The following is a 15,144-nucleotide window of genomic DNA, read 5'->3' as shown; positions in this document are numbered from 1 at the left end:
GTAGGGACAAGGAAAATCCCCTGCTCAAGCTGAAGGAGGAGCTGATGATGGAAGCATGATGTCTACTCAAGAAAGATAAAGAAGTTCTTCTTCCCCTCCCCATTTTCCTTTGATTATAAAACTGTAGCCCAGTAAGTTATCAAGGCATGGCACCCTCTTGCCTGCCCAGTTGTAAACATCAGAAGCATCCTATTCTAATAAATCACTTCTTATCTTTCAAAAAAAAAAAAGAATATAGCAAATGAGCTCCTATAGGTGCTCTATAAATATTTGTGGATGGAATTCTTCTACCTTGTCTTGTGATGTAGAAAAACAGCATGGTATTTTTAGATGAAAATCTATGTAATTTTTAACTGATTCTATGTCTCTCCTAATAGAAATCTCAAGGGACACAGCCACATGGCACTAAAAAAGAAAGTTTCAGCATTTGGTACAACTTCTCTGTAAGAGATGTCTATGAAAAGACATCCAGGACTAGGTCCTCCTGACAAGGAGACCAAGGTCCTAATCTCAGTTCTGTCATAAGAATTTCTGTATATTAAGCAGATGTGTTTACCTCTCTGGAATTCAGTTATTAATCTATAAAATGATAATCAAAACAGACATATGATCACCAAGTTTCTTTCTAGTACTAATAAACTTGGGGGCTTCCCAGGTGGTACTAGGAGTAAAGAACCTGCCTGCCAATGCAGGAGACCTAACAGACATGGGTTCAATCCCCAGGTGGGAAAGATCTTCTGGAGGAGAGCATGGCAACCCACTCCACTACTCTTGCCTGGAGAATCCCATGGACAGAGGAGCCTGGTGGTCGACAGTCCACAGGGTCACAGAGTCAGACATGACTGAAGCAAATTAGCACACACGCACACACACACTAGTAAATTTGAAGAATAATACATTCTAATTATTCTAGTCCTAATAAACTCAGCAAATCCATGAAAAAGAAAAAATAGTTTTAATAAAAACCACTTACCTACAAAGACACGAGGATGAATCTGAGGCTCCAGTAACACGCTAATGGGTCTCTTGTCTGATCCCCTTAGCTGGAGGCGGAAGGGAAGATGCACACACAATGGCCTGACATACCATTTCATCTGCCTGAGCCTAAACTTCCTCACGTGAGCCAGTGATTAGAAGCCCATAGAGCAGCAGATTTTAGTTTTAAGAGCCAAAATGTCAAACCATGAAAAGATCTGCCTCCAGCAATAGAGCGCTCTCCATCATGGAAGTATGCAAGCAGATACTGGAGAGATGCTTGACAGGAACTTTGCAGAAGAAAGCTAAACGTGGAGTAAAGGCTGTGTTAGATGTCCTAAAAGGGAACGTTCAGTCTTAAAATTCTACAATTCTCTCCTCACACAACAACAGAAAGATTAGCAGATTCTGGAGGGCAAAAATTACCCAAGGAGTTTTCTTTTCCACTCCCGTTCCCTCCTTCTCCAGGTCCACTGTTTCATTGTAGAAATGTAGAAAGGAGGGTACTCCAGCACCCCGAGACAACTGCTTACCCAATGGCATCAGAAAAACCAACCCCTTTCTTTACCCAGAGAAGTCTTTTAAGATCACTCAATCCACTCAGTTCCAAACTTTTTCTGAAGGCTTTCAACCTTTCTTCCAATCAAATCTTACAGAAACACCAATACTTAAACAGATTAAAAAGTAGAACTGCACTGCCTGAAAAGGAGATGGGGAAGTTCCACTTCCTCAGCCTCTTTTCCACTTCCCAATCTCACCCCCATATTCTGTGAGGCTGCACTTCAAAACCCTGAGACTCTAGTGTAACACCTCCATGCTAGACTGAAGAAAACTAGGGTCAGAGAGAACATGTCTTTATCAAGACCACACAGTCAGTGCCAAGGCTGGAACTCAAAAATCAGAGGTGCTGACTTACAGAGCAGCCGATTTCCCATATCATCACACTACTCCCTTGGGATAATCACATGCAAATCAATATGAGAGCATTTTTAAAAGCACTAAGTGAACAGACCTGTACAGTTCTCTCCACAAAATTTCTCTTAGGGTAAAATAATCATAATGCTCAGACTTCCAAGGAAAATTTCACCACATAGTACCAACGACAAAGAAATCCTCTCATGGTCTCAACCCCTCAGTAAAGTGTCTATCTGTAAAAATAGGCATAATTATATTACCAACTTAGACTGCAAGTAGATAATTAAGACTCAGGAGGCTTCTGAAGGATTCTTTGCTCCCTGCATCCTGAGAAACCATCCCTTAAAGACATATGGAAATTCTCCTGGTATCCACCATGCATGAAACATGGAACAGAATCTGCACCTGTATATTATGGTTAACTAGGCTTCAAAGATTCTCTACAACTGTGATAACCAGCCTCCAAGACAAATACCCTGCCTTCTGATATTTACACCCTGTGTATCCTTTCTCATTAGGGAGAAGGGTCAGTATGTATGATCAAAAGAATATAGAAGTTAAGGCATGTCATTTCTGAAATCAGACTATAAAAGGCATTGTATCTTCTGTTCTGGTGGCTCTATCCTCCCTCTCATCATTCACTGTGAGGAGGCCAACTCAAGGGCTGTAAGCTGCCCTATGGAGAGGCCATGTGGCAAGGAACTGAAGATGTCAGCCTGTTAACAGACAGCAAGAAACTGAGGCTGGCCAACCACCAGATGAGTGAGTGTGGAAAGGGATCCTCTAGGTTCAGTTGAGCCTCCAGATAATTGCAGCCCTGGGCAACAGCTTGACAGCAACCTCATTAGGGACACTGAGCCAGAACCACTCAGCCTAGTCACTCTAAGATTCCTCACCCTTAGAGATTGTGTGAGATAATAAATGTTTATTTTTTAAAGCTGTTAATTTTCAGAGGTAATTTATTTACAGAGCAATAGATAACTAATGCAACCACAAAACTAAGGTTTCCTGGGTTTACATCAGAAAGTCCCTGTTATGAAACCAAAAGTCCAGCTGAAACAAAACCCAAGGCCTCAAGGGTTGGAGCTTCCCCTTAAACAATAACTGTCTCCATTGCTTATGCATAGGGTGACCAAGTCACTTAATCTCTCTAGCTGTGATTTCCATGAATATATAGGGACATTTTCCTTGCAGAGTACTGTGAGGATTAAATGAGAATAATCTGTAAAAGTATTTTTAAAATGGCTGGAACTATACAAATTAAAGTTGTTACAAAGACTAGAAGAGAACCCAACAAAGCCCACTTCGAACAGTAACCAAAAGATGACACTGCTCAGTGTAGTCAAATGGAAAGGCCTCTTCCCTGCCACTTATCCAACTGCATTAAAAGTATCCTCCTCTACCACTGCTTCTCATAATAACAGCAAGAAAAAATTACCAGTCAAGCATAGTGCTAAGTGTTATCATATCCTTTTCTCATTTAATGCTGTATTTAATCTATAGAGAAACTGAAACCTAAAAGAGGTTAAAATGATTTGGTTAGTAAGATAGGCAGAATTGGACTTCATATCCACACAACTCCAAAGACCATGTTCTTTCCACTAAACCAATATGCTGTTCACTACAACAAGGAGACTGAAAATATCCAATACAGAAGGCGTACAGGCCCCACTTAACAAAAGAGCTAAAAAAATTAAAGAGACAGGAAGAAAAAAATCACCTTCCAAGTTAATGAGAAAATTGAAAGGTTTAGGAAATGTGGAATCTAGTCCTGTCTAGAGCAGCAAGCAATTTTAACACCTTGGGCAAGTTATCAGCCATTGAAAATTTTCTAAACCCTCACATTTACAGAGTACTTTGGATTCTACAAACCATTCTGAGTACCCACAAATATTTGACTGTCACAGCAACCCTGGAAGGTAGTTTTAATAATCTCCATTCTAGGGCTTCTTTGATGGCTCATTGGTAAAGAATCCACCTGCCAATGCCAGAGACAAAGGTTCGATCCCTGATCCGGGATGATCCCACATGCCTCGGAGCAACTAAGCCCCTGCACAGCAACTACTAAGGCTGTATTCTAGAGCCCAAGCGCCGAAACTACTGACACCCAGGCACCCTAGAGCCTGTGCTCCACAACAAGAGAAGCCACCACAATGAGAAGCCTGCACATAGCAACTAGAGAGAAGTCCCTGCTACCCACAACTAGAGAAAAGCCCACGCAGCAATGAAGACCCAGCAAAATAAATAAACAATTTCTTTTTAATCTCCATTCTATAAACGAGAAAACTGAGGCTCAAAAAGAATCCCAGTAATTTGCCTGTGGCTATTAGACAGCTGGTACATGCCAGAGATAAATATCTAGATTTCTTATTCTCGGAAGTACCTGAGACGCAAAGGTTTTAGGGAATGCACAAAGGTCACAGCAAAGACAAGAATCCAATTTACTTCTTATTCCCCCAATCCAGTGAGCTACAACCAGATATGCAAACCTGGAATGCTTTTTAAAAACACTAAATCCTGAACCCCATAACTACTTCTTCACCCCCTACACCTGCAAAAAAAAATATACTGGGAGAGGAAGAGGGATCTGAGCATCAACATGTTTTTAAACCTTCTAGAAGTACCCACACTTGAGAACTACTGCCCTAACCCCAAGAGCCGCAGGTTAAGAAACATCATGATCCACCCTCAGTTTCTAATGTGAAATTCTCTGAGTGAAGTTATCTACTTTTTTGTAAATTCATTACATTTACAAAGCAAAACATTTTCTATTATTACAAATGACATCTAAGTTAAAACAATTTAATTTCTGTTACCTAGAATAAATTTTTATGGGCCATTCAATCAGCATCAAGACTGGTTATGTGGTATGCAGCAATAAAATTGCTTACAGAAAAAGAAAAGCTGTCCACAATAGTATGCTGTGAATAAAACAACTAAGAAAAAATTGAAGTAATCTTTCGTCTCCAAATGTCCCTGCTTGGGGATCTCAGAACTACTTGGTTCCACTAAGATGAATTTCCTGGAGCATTCTCTAATTAGGGTTTTTTGGATACTGCAAATGGAGAAGGAAATGGCAACCCACTCCAGTATTATTGCTTGGAAAATCCCATGGATAGAGGATACTGCAAAGACTTGTCTCATAACATTTCTACTTCTCTCTGCTAATTCAAATCTTACCTGACCAAGTTCTTTCCTTAACCATAAAGCCCATTGTTATGGGTTTAAATGGTGTCTGCTCTTGCCTGGAAAATCCCATGGATGGAGGAGCCTGGTAGGCTGCAGTCCATGGGGTTGCGAAGAGTCGGACACAACTGAGTGACTTCACTTTCACTTTTCACTTTCATGCATTGGAGAAGGACATGGCAACCCACTCCAGTATTCTTGCCTGGAGAATCCCAGGGACAGGGGTGCCTGGTAGGCTGCTGTCTATGGGGTCGCACAGAGTCAGACACGACTGAGGCAACTTAGCAGCAGCAGCAGGCAAAAAAAAAGATTTGTTAAAGTCCTAACCTCTGGTACATCAGAATGTGACTCTGTTTGGAAATAGGGTCTTTACAGACGTAATCAAACTAAAATGAGATCATGAAGGTCAGCTCTAACCCAATACAACTTGTGTCCTTATAAGAAGGAGAAGTTCTGACACAACAGACAGATACACATAGAGAAAAGACTGTGAAGAGACACAGGGAGATGCTCAGCTACAAGCCAAGGAATGCCTGAGACTTCCAGAAGCCAGGGAGAGGCCTGGAACAGATCCTGCTCTTGTACATTCAAGGGGAGCGTAGCCCTGCCATCACCTTGATTTCAGATTTCTGGTTTCCAGAACTGTAAGGTTATAATTTTCAGTTGTTCTAAGCCAACAAGTTTGTGGTACTTTATTATAGCAGCCCTAGGAAACTAATCATCTACCTTTCACTAAATTCTCAAAGTTTGTACCCAGTTTATGAGCTGGGCTATGTAATTTTTTTAGCATATGCATCCTATATTCCTAATGAAATCAAAGCCTCTCAGGGAGAAGAACACCATTTCATATATCTTTTATATTATCTACCACTTTTAGGGAAAGACTGACCTTGGAAAAGGTACTCAGGAAACATTTTCTCACTTGATTACTTTCTGGGAAATGCTCAACAACCACTGCTGGTTGTTTCAGAATTTGATAACCAGAAACTCACTTTTCCTACTTCTATCATTTTGTCACATTGGAATTGGCTATTTTAAAATCAAAAAAATTTTATGAGCTTTTTATGTATCTATTATATAGATAATACCACATACTCTCTAGTACTCATAAATAAAAATTTCACAAAATCACAGAACCATGTACTATTTGGGACTGGGAGAGAGCTTATAGACCATCTAGTGCAATCATGAAGTAATATCTTCTTCAAAGTACACAATATCGAAAAAAAAAAAAAACAAAGTACACAATATCATTTCTCTCTTTTACAGTAAATACCACATTCTCTCTTGTCCATTGTACTTGTTACTGGTTTACAGGGCTCCTTTTCACCACCCACCCACCACTAGGCTATAAGCACAACAAAGATTGAGAAAAAAGTAGCAAAGTCAAAACAGAATCAATTTTTAGTCCAAAAGGAAAAATATACTGGTGAGATACATTAAGAGAATCACTGAGGTACCTAATAGATTAGGTCCTAAAGACCCCACAACTGCCTGTGATGACAGGAAGTAGAGATTCCAAACAGCTCTCAGAAATTCACTTTGGTAGCTCTCAAAGGGGCAAACACAGCTTTCTGCTTAATTGACATAAATGAATTAGTAGACCCAAACCTCAAACAGACTAAGAACAACAGTCTGGCCAAGTATCCTGTTGTCCCACGTCACCACTAGTATAAAGAAAAGTCTAAGCCAGCACCAGAAAAACACTAACTCAGACTTTCAAAGAACTTCTCTGTTCCCAACAGGCTCCAATGAATTCCCAAAGGAGGAGTCTTCTAGGTTGTGCTGAGATCCAGAGAAAGGGAAGAGAAACACTAAAACACATCAATACATTTTCAAATTGATAAACTCTTGTTCTTCTCACTCAAGTGTCTCCTCCTCTATGGAGTCTTTATTGTCTCTTCTCCTCCCTTCTTCCTTCTTGCTTAAATAATACTTTGTACATCCCTCTATTATACATTCATCACTGAATGTTACAGCAATTCTAGTGTCTCTCTCTCTTCTAAAAGCAGACACACAATAATCCATGGCTGCAAAAAGCTCATTGTAAAGCAACTGTCCTCCAATTAAAGCTAAAAAATAAAATAAAGTTTTTTAAAAAGCTTTAACCTGCTCCTTCTCATGCTAAGACCTCATTACCCTGGCTTGTCCTAATACCAGAAAGAAAAGAAAAAAAAGATGAAACATTTTCAACTAGCTGCCTGTTTACTGTGTGTTGTCTAAGAGCCATGGATCTGTACACTGTGATCCTTCTTTTTCTTTTTCAAGTATCAAGTTCTGGTCAGTATGGTAGGCAGGTACAGACAGACTTTAGAACACCCAATCCTGTTTTTCCAAGACCTAGGCCTTAATCAGGCAAAAAAGGGACTGGAAAGTTAGCATTAAAGAATCAGTGCTCTTCAAGAATCAGGAGAATCTCAGACTCCTTAAAACAGTAAGGGAAGAAAGAACTCAGAGGACATGCAGTCAACCTCCTCATTCTACAGAGAGAGAATCTAAGGCCCAAAAAGGGGTAAGGATTTGGTCACAGTCTCATGGTCTGCTACAAGAAAAATCATGTTTTGATTCCTAGCTCAGTATAACTTCTGATAGATCTTTTCTCTTTTAAAAAAAATAATAATAATCTAAAAAATGAGACATAGGGAGGTAATTTGTCCAAGGCCATATACCCAGTAGATGCAAAGTCAAGATCTGAACCTAGGACAGAAGATTTATCCTCTTATTTATTTTCATGGTGAAGTTTTCTCAACTCCATTATATAAATGCAACTTTACTTTCTGTTTCTTTAACTTCTTTTGAAGTTTGCTTCTAGTTAAATTTGGCAGATTAAAAATACATTTACCTGTGTTCTTCCCCCAAATCACACTAAAATGACAGTAAAGGTATTTTTTTAAAAGGGTGGGGGGAATAAACCTAAACAAAGAAAGAGAATGGGTGAGGGGGACGTGAGAAGATGAGATACTTCAACACAATTTTAGACTATCCATAATGAATGGGGTATTTGTAATCAAAAAAGAAGGGCAAAAAAAGCTGTAACCCGGAACCTTGCATGGTCCCTAGGCCACAAAGATATGTGGTACTTGGACAGCAGGATCACATTCCCTGGAAAGAATCACTGGGTTAAAACACATAAAGGAATAGGCCTAGGAAGTAGAAATTACTTGCTCAAACTCACAGTGGGCTAACAAGAGCTTGAAACCCAGTCTTAATCTTCTTGTTACCCTTCGGTAACTCGTTTGCTATTAGTTAGACTTCAGCAGCCCACGGCACAAAACAAGGAGGCAGGGGTGCTTCCCAAGGTCCACCTTTTGTCCTCCTTTACCAGCTACTAAAAAAGCTTTGTGTTTGGGCACTCCCTGGTGAGAGTTCAGGCTGTTAAAACACTTGGGGTAAGAACCCCATATTCCAATTCATGCTCCAACTGTCTGATTCTACAGTGCAGAAGATGTAGGTTACCAGCACCTGACAAAAATATGACAAAGCTTGAAAATGAAAGATTTCAAAAGCACTAACACTGTTTCAGGTCAAAGCTGAGCTCATCCCCCTTGCCTATGAAAGTGTGAGAGAGGCAGCTTTTCATCCCTTTTTAGAACAGAACATGCCCAAAGGTAGGTGTTGTTACATCTGCCAACCAGCTAAAACAGATTTATTTTTAAATGCCTAGTTATAGGATTGCCTACAGAACCAATTAAGGCATTAATGAGTCTAAGGCCATTTCTTAATACACAGCAATAACGTTGCGTGCCACAGCTATTCGAACCCTACTCCCATTTGAACTTTCATCCATCAATGCATTAAACATCTACATTTTCAATTTGTGTTTTTCTGATGTGCACAGAAAGAATGCTGAATTAGGAGTCAGAATAGTTCTAAATACAGCTCAAGCTTTGGAGTTAGCACACAGGTTTGAATCCTAGTCTTCTGAATCTAATCTCTTTGGGTCTCAATTTCTTCATATGTAAAATGGACATAATACCTACATGAGAGACCTAGTATAAGGATTGAGATTATGCATATAAGACAGCTTGCACAACAATAAGTCACTCAATAAATGTTAGTTTCTTCTTTTATTAATCACCTGGTAAATACCAGGTACTCTCAACCTTCAAAGGGCTGATTGCTTTGAAAAAGTGTTTAGGGTGAAACAGGACAGGTGAACAAATAATTCCAATATAATATAATGCAAATAGGTACAATACAATACAGTAAATGCTTTTATAGTCATTGGAACAGTTATCACATAAATACTAAAAAAAAGGGATATTAATTCTGTCTGGAACAGGAGAGTATCAGGGAAGGTATCAGAGACAGAGATATCTGAAATGGGCCTTGAAGATTGTTGAGTAAAAGAACAGTAAGCAAAGGAAAACATCTTAAACAAAAGAAACCATGAAAAGCAGGTTAGGGAGACATGAAAGAGAACATATGGCTTATTTAAGCAACAGAAGAAAACTTAGAAGAGAGTAGAAATGAATAGGTTACACAGGACCAGAAGATTAGCATAAAGAAGGGCCAACCCATAGGAATATTCTGTGGAGACAAAAGTGGTATGAGAGGCAAAGAGACGTAGTCATTTGAGAAACTCTTGAGAAAAGTATTCACCAAAGGAGAACAGAAATGAAAATGGCCTAGGAATATTAATCACATATAAAGTGAGGCATTTGGAATTTAAAAGGAAATGGTCTTTCTTCAAGGGGTGAAAATAACCCAGAGAGCCCAAGGAAGAAACTGCTATCTGCTGGCTAAGGAACCCAGGCTACTTCTTCCTCTTTGAGGACAAGACTAGACTTGATGGGTGTTTGGTGCAACCAGGTTTGAGGAAGGTGCTTCTGCCACTTCCTGAAGCTTTACACAACTCAGTTCAACCTCAAAAGGGAACACTAGCCCACACAGAAACAGTCTAAAAAAGAAAACTAAAGCAGGCAATAGACTTTAAGAGAAACTAGGCAGAGGACTTAAAGAGGGACAGTGAGACTATAGAATATGAGAGGCTTCAATGATCTGTTATCACATTAATGGAGGAAGTAGCAATAGAACAGCTGCAAGACCATTATCTAAATGTCTGACTTGTGGGAGCCACAGAGGTCATCCAGTCCCATACCTCACTGTACAGAGTAACAGGCAAGGAGAGCTTGGCCTAAAAACAATTTAGCATACACCCTACACTTCAGGCAGGCTCTTTTACTTATCTCAAGACAGAAGAGTGAAGGATGTGTTATTTTCCCAATGAGACACTAAGTTCTTTAGAGCATTATAAAGTTTGCATTAGTTACTCTTATGGATTTCTAGAGTATATACTGCTTTCCTTTTTGATCCCATGGGTTACAAAAAATTCACCTTGAGGACTGGGTTATCCCCAGGCAAATAACATAGACTAGAAGATAGTTTCTTAATACCTCATCCCAACTGCCCTAGTGTCTGAATCTATGACTTTTCAGATCAAGGCATCTGGTCCCATCACTTCATGGCAAATAGATGAGGAACCAGTGGCTGACTTTATTTTTTGGGGCTCCAAAATCACTGCAGATGGTGACTGCAGCCATGAAATTAAAAGACGCTTACTCCTTGGAAGGAAAGTTATGACCAACCTAGATAGCATATAAAAAGCAGAGACATTACTTTGCCAACAAAGGTCCGTCTAGTCAAGGCTATGGTTTTTCCAGTAGTCATGTATGGTTGTGAGAGTTGGACTATAAAGAAAGCTGAGCACCAAACAATTGATGCTTTTGAACTGTGGCGTTGGAGAAGACTCTTGAGAGTCCCTTGGAATGCAAGGAGATCCAACCAGCCCATCCTAAAGGATCAGTCCTGGGTGTTCATTGGAAGGACTGATGCGGAAGCTGAAACTCCAAGACTTTGGCCACCTGACGCAGAGCTCACTCATTTGAAAAGACCCTGATGGTGGGAAAGATTGCAGGCAGGAGGAGAAGGGGACGACAGGGGATGAGATGGTTAGATGGCATCACCGACTCAATGGACATGAGTTTGGGTAAACTCCGGGAGTTGGTGATGGACAGGGAGGCCTGGCGTGCTGCAGTCCATAGGGTCACAAAGAGTTGGACATGACTGAGTGACTGAACTGAACTGATGACTTTCCAGGGTAGAAAATGTTCAGTAACATCTATTCTGTTTCGATTCCTGTGCTGAGAATAGGAAACACAGATTTCAATCAGGTAAGACCCTTGCTTTCAAGAGGCTCCCATTTGGTAAAGAAGACAGACACGGCAATCAGTGATTATCTTTGAATCATAAAGACGGTACAAATCTTAGGTCTACCTTTTGCTAGCTAAGGGAAGTCATTTCCTTTATCTAAATTCCTTATTTCTTATCTGTGTAACTGAGGGCAATATTATCAGCTTACCTCAAAGAGTTACTCATTAGCATTTGGCAAGATGATGTATTTAAAGTATCCAGAAGAATGCCTGGCCTCCAGTATATACCTTTAGTATGCATTAATGAATTAATGACTTATATGAGAATATCCTTTTTGTGAGGGGAGGGCGAGAGAACTCCTCAGCATTACGCTTTCCCATAATCCTGGAACATCCGAGGAAATACAGTTTCCCTGACCATGAGGACCTCAAGTTCCCCAGCTCCCATGCATTATAACCACAAACCCCATCCCAGCATTAAAAACCAGAAAGAGGAACCTGGTAGGTGCCACACAGACTAGGGTTGAAAAAAATAGTTGTCTGGCCTAACCAAGACTGCAAAGGGAAGTCAACAGTAGAGCAAAACTTAAAAATCCGAAGACCTGAAATCCTTCAAATCCCTGAGGTTAAAAACTAGAAACACCTGGTTAAATATAAGTATCTCTGCCAGGTAGAGCTGGTGAGAAATTAGCGGCCGCCAGGGATTTATGGACCCCTATGGGTCACAGCACTTCTCCATTTCAGATATTCATTCTTTCAACAAAAAATATATTGGGTATCTACTTAAGTCAGGTGTTTGGAGTAACAGAGGATTTAGATATTGTCCCAAGACTTTGAGGTACTTACAGTGTCAGAAACTCAGATCATAATGAAAAAAAAGTTTTCACTTTTAATTAAGGTCCCGACATATTGATACTCTGTGGACTGCAGGCAGTAGTGACCAAAAAGAGCAACATCTGTCCCATTTCCATTCTTCCTCCCAAGTTTCCCAGTCACCAAGCTTCCTCCACCTCTTCTTCAAACAATTCACCACATTCAATGCCTGCCATCTCCAGAGGCTCTTCCCTGGGTTGAAAAGTCTGACTATAGACCACTGAAGTTTAGAATGGAAACCTGACTAACAGCAAAGCCCATACCCTACCCCACCTATAGTTCCTGATTCAGATTCTACAAAATAGTTTCAAAGGCACAGAATAAGTTCTGCTATATCCATGTTAAGCCTTTAGAGGAACACTTCTGAGAAGGCAGAACTAGTCATCTGAGAAGAGCTCACTCACTCACTGAACATCTATTATGTGCCAGGCACCATTCTGAACGTTTTACATACACTAAAGCCCTCAAAACAACTCTGCAATAGAAATACTATTGTTCCAGCGTTACAAAGGAAAAACTGTGTTCACAGCAATTAAGTGACTTGCCCGAAAATCACTGTTTATAGGTGATACAGCTGAAATCCATAAGCAAATTGGCCACATCTGTCTTAAGCTCCCTTTTTTTCCAGTACATCTTACATGTTATTCTAGTAATAATAACCTGTGAAGCAGGTAAGACAGTATCAGCATTATCCTGTTTTACAAAGGAGGTACTTATGGAAGTAGTATTACTTTTCTCAGGAACAAGCCAGTAAGCGGCAGAGTCGTGGATTTTACCTAGATCTTTTGCTCTCAAATCTGTGCTCTTCTCGCTACTCCAAGTTTCCTCTAATACTCACTGCCTTGCAGAGCGGTGTAGTAGAAATATATTTAACAGAATCAGAAGGGCCGAGATGTAGTCCTAACTCTGGAACTCGCTTATTGTATAACACTGAGTAATTTGTCTTCTTTTGGCCTTAGTTTTCTCATTCATAAAATAAGGGTATTAGATTGGATAATCCTTAGGCTCCCCTTCAGCTGGAAATCTAGACTTTAATTACTACCAACAAAACTATGAAAAGCGGTTTCTCTGGTTTCCTTGACACCCAACAGTAACTCTTTAAAAGAAAAAATAAAATTTAACTGTTATTTATAGTACAGATAAGGTAACTTTTACTCTACGCCACAAAGTAGAAATTATCCATTCGATTTCATTCCTTCCTTCCTCAGATGTAAACATAGAAAAGGCCACAAGCCACCTAATAACACAATGCTGGCACCTCCAATAAGTGGCACATCTGATAATATGTCAAATGTGTCTAGGAGGGAAGAATGTGTTTATGTCAGGGCCCTTCTTCCCACTGCTGGATTCACAACACTTCTATTCACTTGGTAATCTTCCTAGGTTGGGACATCAGTTCTGCTTCATTTACAGTAGACTATCAGATAAAAACAATTTACAGGTGACTTTTTTTCTTAATAATTTTTTTATTTATTTTTGGCCGTGCTGGGTCTTCATTGCTCCGCCGGCTTTCCTCTAGTTGCAGTGAACAGGGACTACTCTAGTTGCAGTGCTCAGGCTTCTCTTGTTGCAGAGCCTGGGCTCTAGGGTGCATGCGCTCAGTAGTTGCAGTTCCTGGCCTCTAGAGCACAGGCTCAATAGTTGTGGTGCACGAGCTTAGTTGCTCTGTATCATACGAGATCTTTCTGGACCAGGGACCAAACCCACGTCTCCTGCATTGGCAGACTGATTCTCTACCACTGAGCCACCAGGGAAGCCCCTACAAGTGACTTTTGACTAATTAATATTACAGAACAAAAAATGAAATGTAACCCCAGATGTAATTCTTCCTTGCCAAGAAAACAGAAGAGGCCAAGAAGCAGGACCCAAGACTGGATAAATTACTTTCCTATCTTAGTTTCTTTACATGTAAAGTAAGGAAGAGAGTCCAAGCCAATCCTAAACACCTTTCCCACTGTAATCTAATATAATTTATAAATGTTTTATATTTAGAAAATGTGAAATGTATAAAAAACAAAAGAGGAAGAGGGCATAGTTTTACAAATTAAAAAGACCTTAGAGAAGAAAATAAAAAGAAATGCCAAGGCAGAACATAAAATATGTATGGTCACATGACCTCCAGTACATGGTAGTTATAAAAGAAAAAAGAAACCTCTATAGTCCTGTGACAGCTGAAGTAAATAATTCACATAATTCCCTCAGGATAAGACTGCAGAGGCAGGAAACCATTGCTCATGCAGCTAAACTAGAGCTGACCTGAATATGAATATGATCTGAATATGATTAGATCTAAAACAATTACTGAGAATCAGGGAACTGTCTCAGGAGGAAAGGCAATCCTAAGGGAGCACACCTCTCCTGCCCTCAGAATAAAAATCATCCTGCTTTAGCCACGCATCATTATTTTCAGTAAATATTTACTTATTAATAGGCTAAATGATGAACTGAGCACTTCTGCATACCTTTGTTCATTTAATTCTCCCAACACTCCAGTAGTTACATAGTCCCTATTTTACAGAGAGGTAAAAATGACCAGGATGAGAGCCTAATCTCTGACTCCAAGTTCAATGTACTTTCTACTGCATCCCCATCACAATCTATCTCCTTCACTGGTCCCTCACACATCCCTCATCTAGTCTGAAATCTCACAACAGCCTTGTGAGGCAACATGAACGGACTGATCCCTCCTCACCTTTACAGGTCTGAAATGGATGCTATGGCTGCTCAGCATCCATTCCCCTTTTCCTCCCTCTTATTACAGCCCTGATTTCTATCAGGTATTCACTCCTCAATAACCAGTGGAACTAAGGCAGTTCTCAAATTTTAGTATATTGCCAGAGTCAAAATCACCTGGAGAGCTTGTTAAAACACAGATTCCTAGACCCAGCATTTTTGATACGTGCCCTGAGAATCTGCATTTTTAACAAGCTCCCAAGTGACCATGGGCTTCCCTGCTGGCTCAGAAGGTAAAGCGTCTGCCCGCAATGCAGGAAACCTGGATTCAATCCCTGGGTCAGGAAGATCTTCCTTCCTGGAGAAGGAA

General features: G+C 40.1%; 1 protein-coding gene across 6 annotated transcripts in view; it reads right to left on the bottom strand.

Annotated features, from left to right (window-relative positions):
* The window catches only part of PAK1 (p21 (RAC1) activated kinase 1), a 161,352-nt gene that overhangs the window by 126,174 nt on the left and 20,034 nt on the right, over positions 1-15,144 (bottom strand). The window contains exon 1 of one of the 6 annotated variants that reach the window (XM_043451532.1): positions 974-989. The exons of 4 other annotated variants lie outside the window; for them this stretch is intronic. The gene's annotated coding sequence lies outside the window, so the exon portion shown is untranslated. Of the gene's footprint in view, positions 1-973; positions 990-15,144 lie in introns of those variants that run through there. One more of the 6 variants, XM_043451530.1, reaches the window with a different exon arrangement.

This window comes from Cervus canadensis, chromosome 29 (genome assembly GCF_019320065.1).
Source record: "Cervus canadensis isolate Bull #8, Minnesota chromosome 29, ASM1932006v1, whole genome shotgun sequence".
NCBI classification, from domain to species: Eukaryota; Metazoa; Chordata; class Mammalia; order Artiodactyla; family Cervidae; genus Cervus; species Cervus canadensis.
The sequence above is the reverse complement of the archived record's forward strand: the minus strand, read 5'-3'. Positions and strand labels throughout refer to the sequence as shown.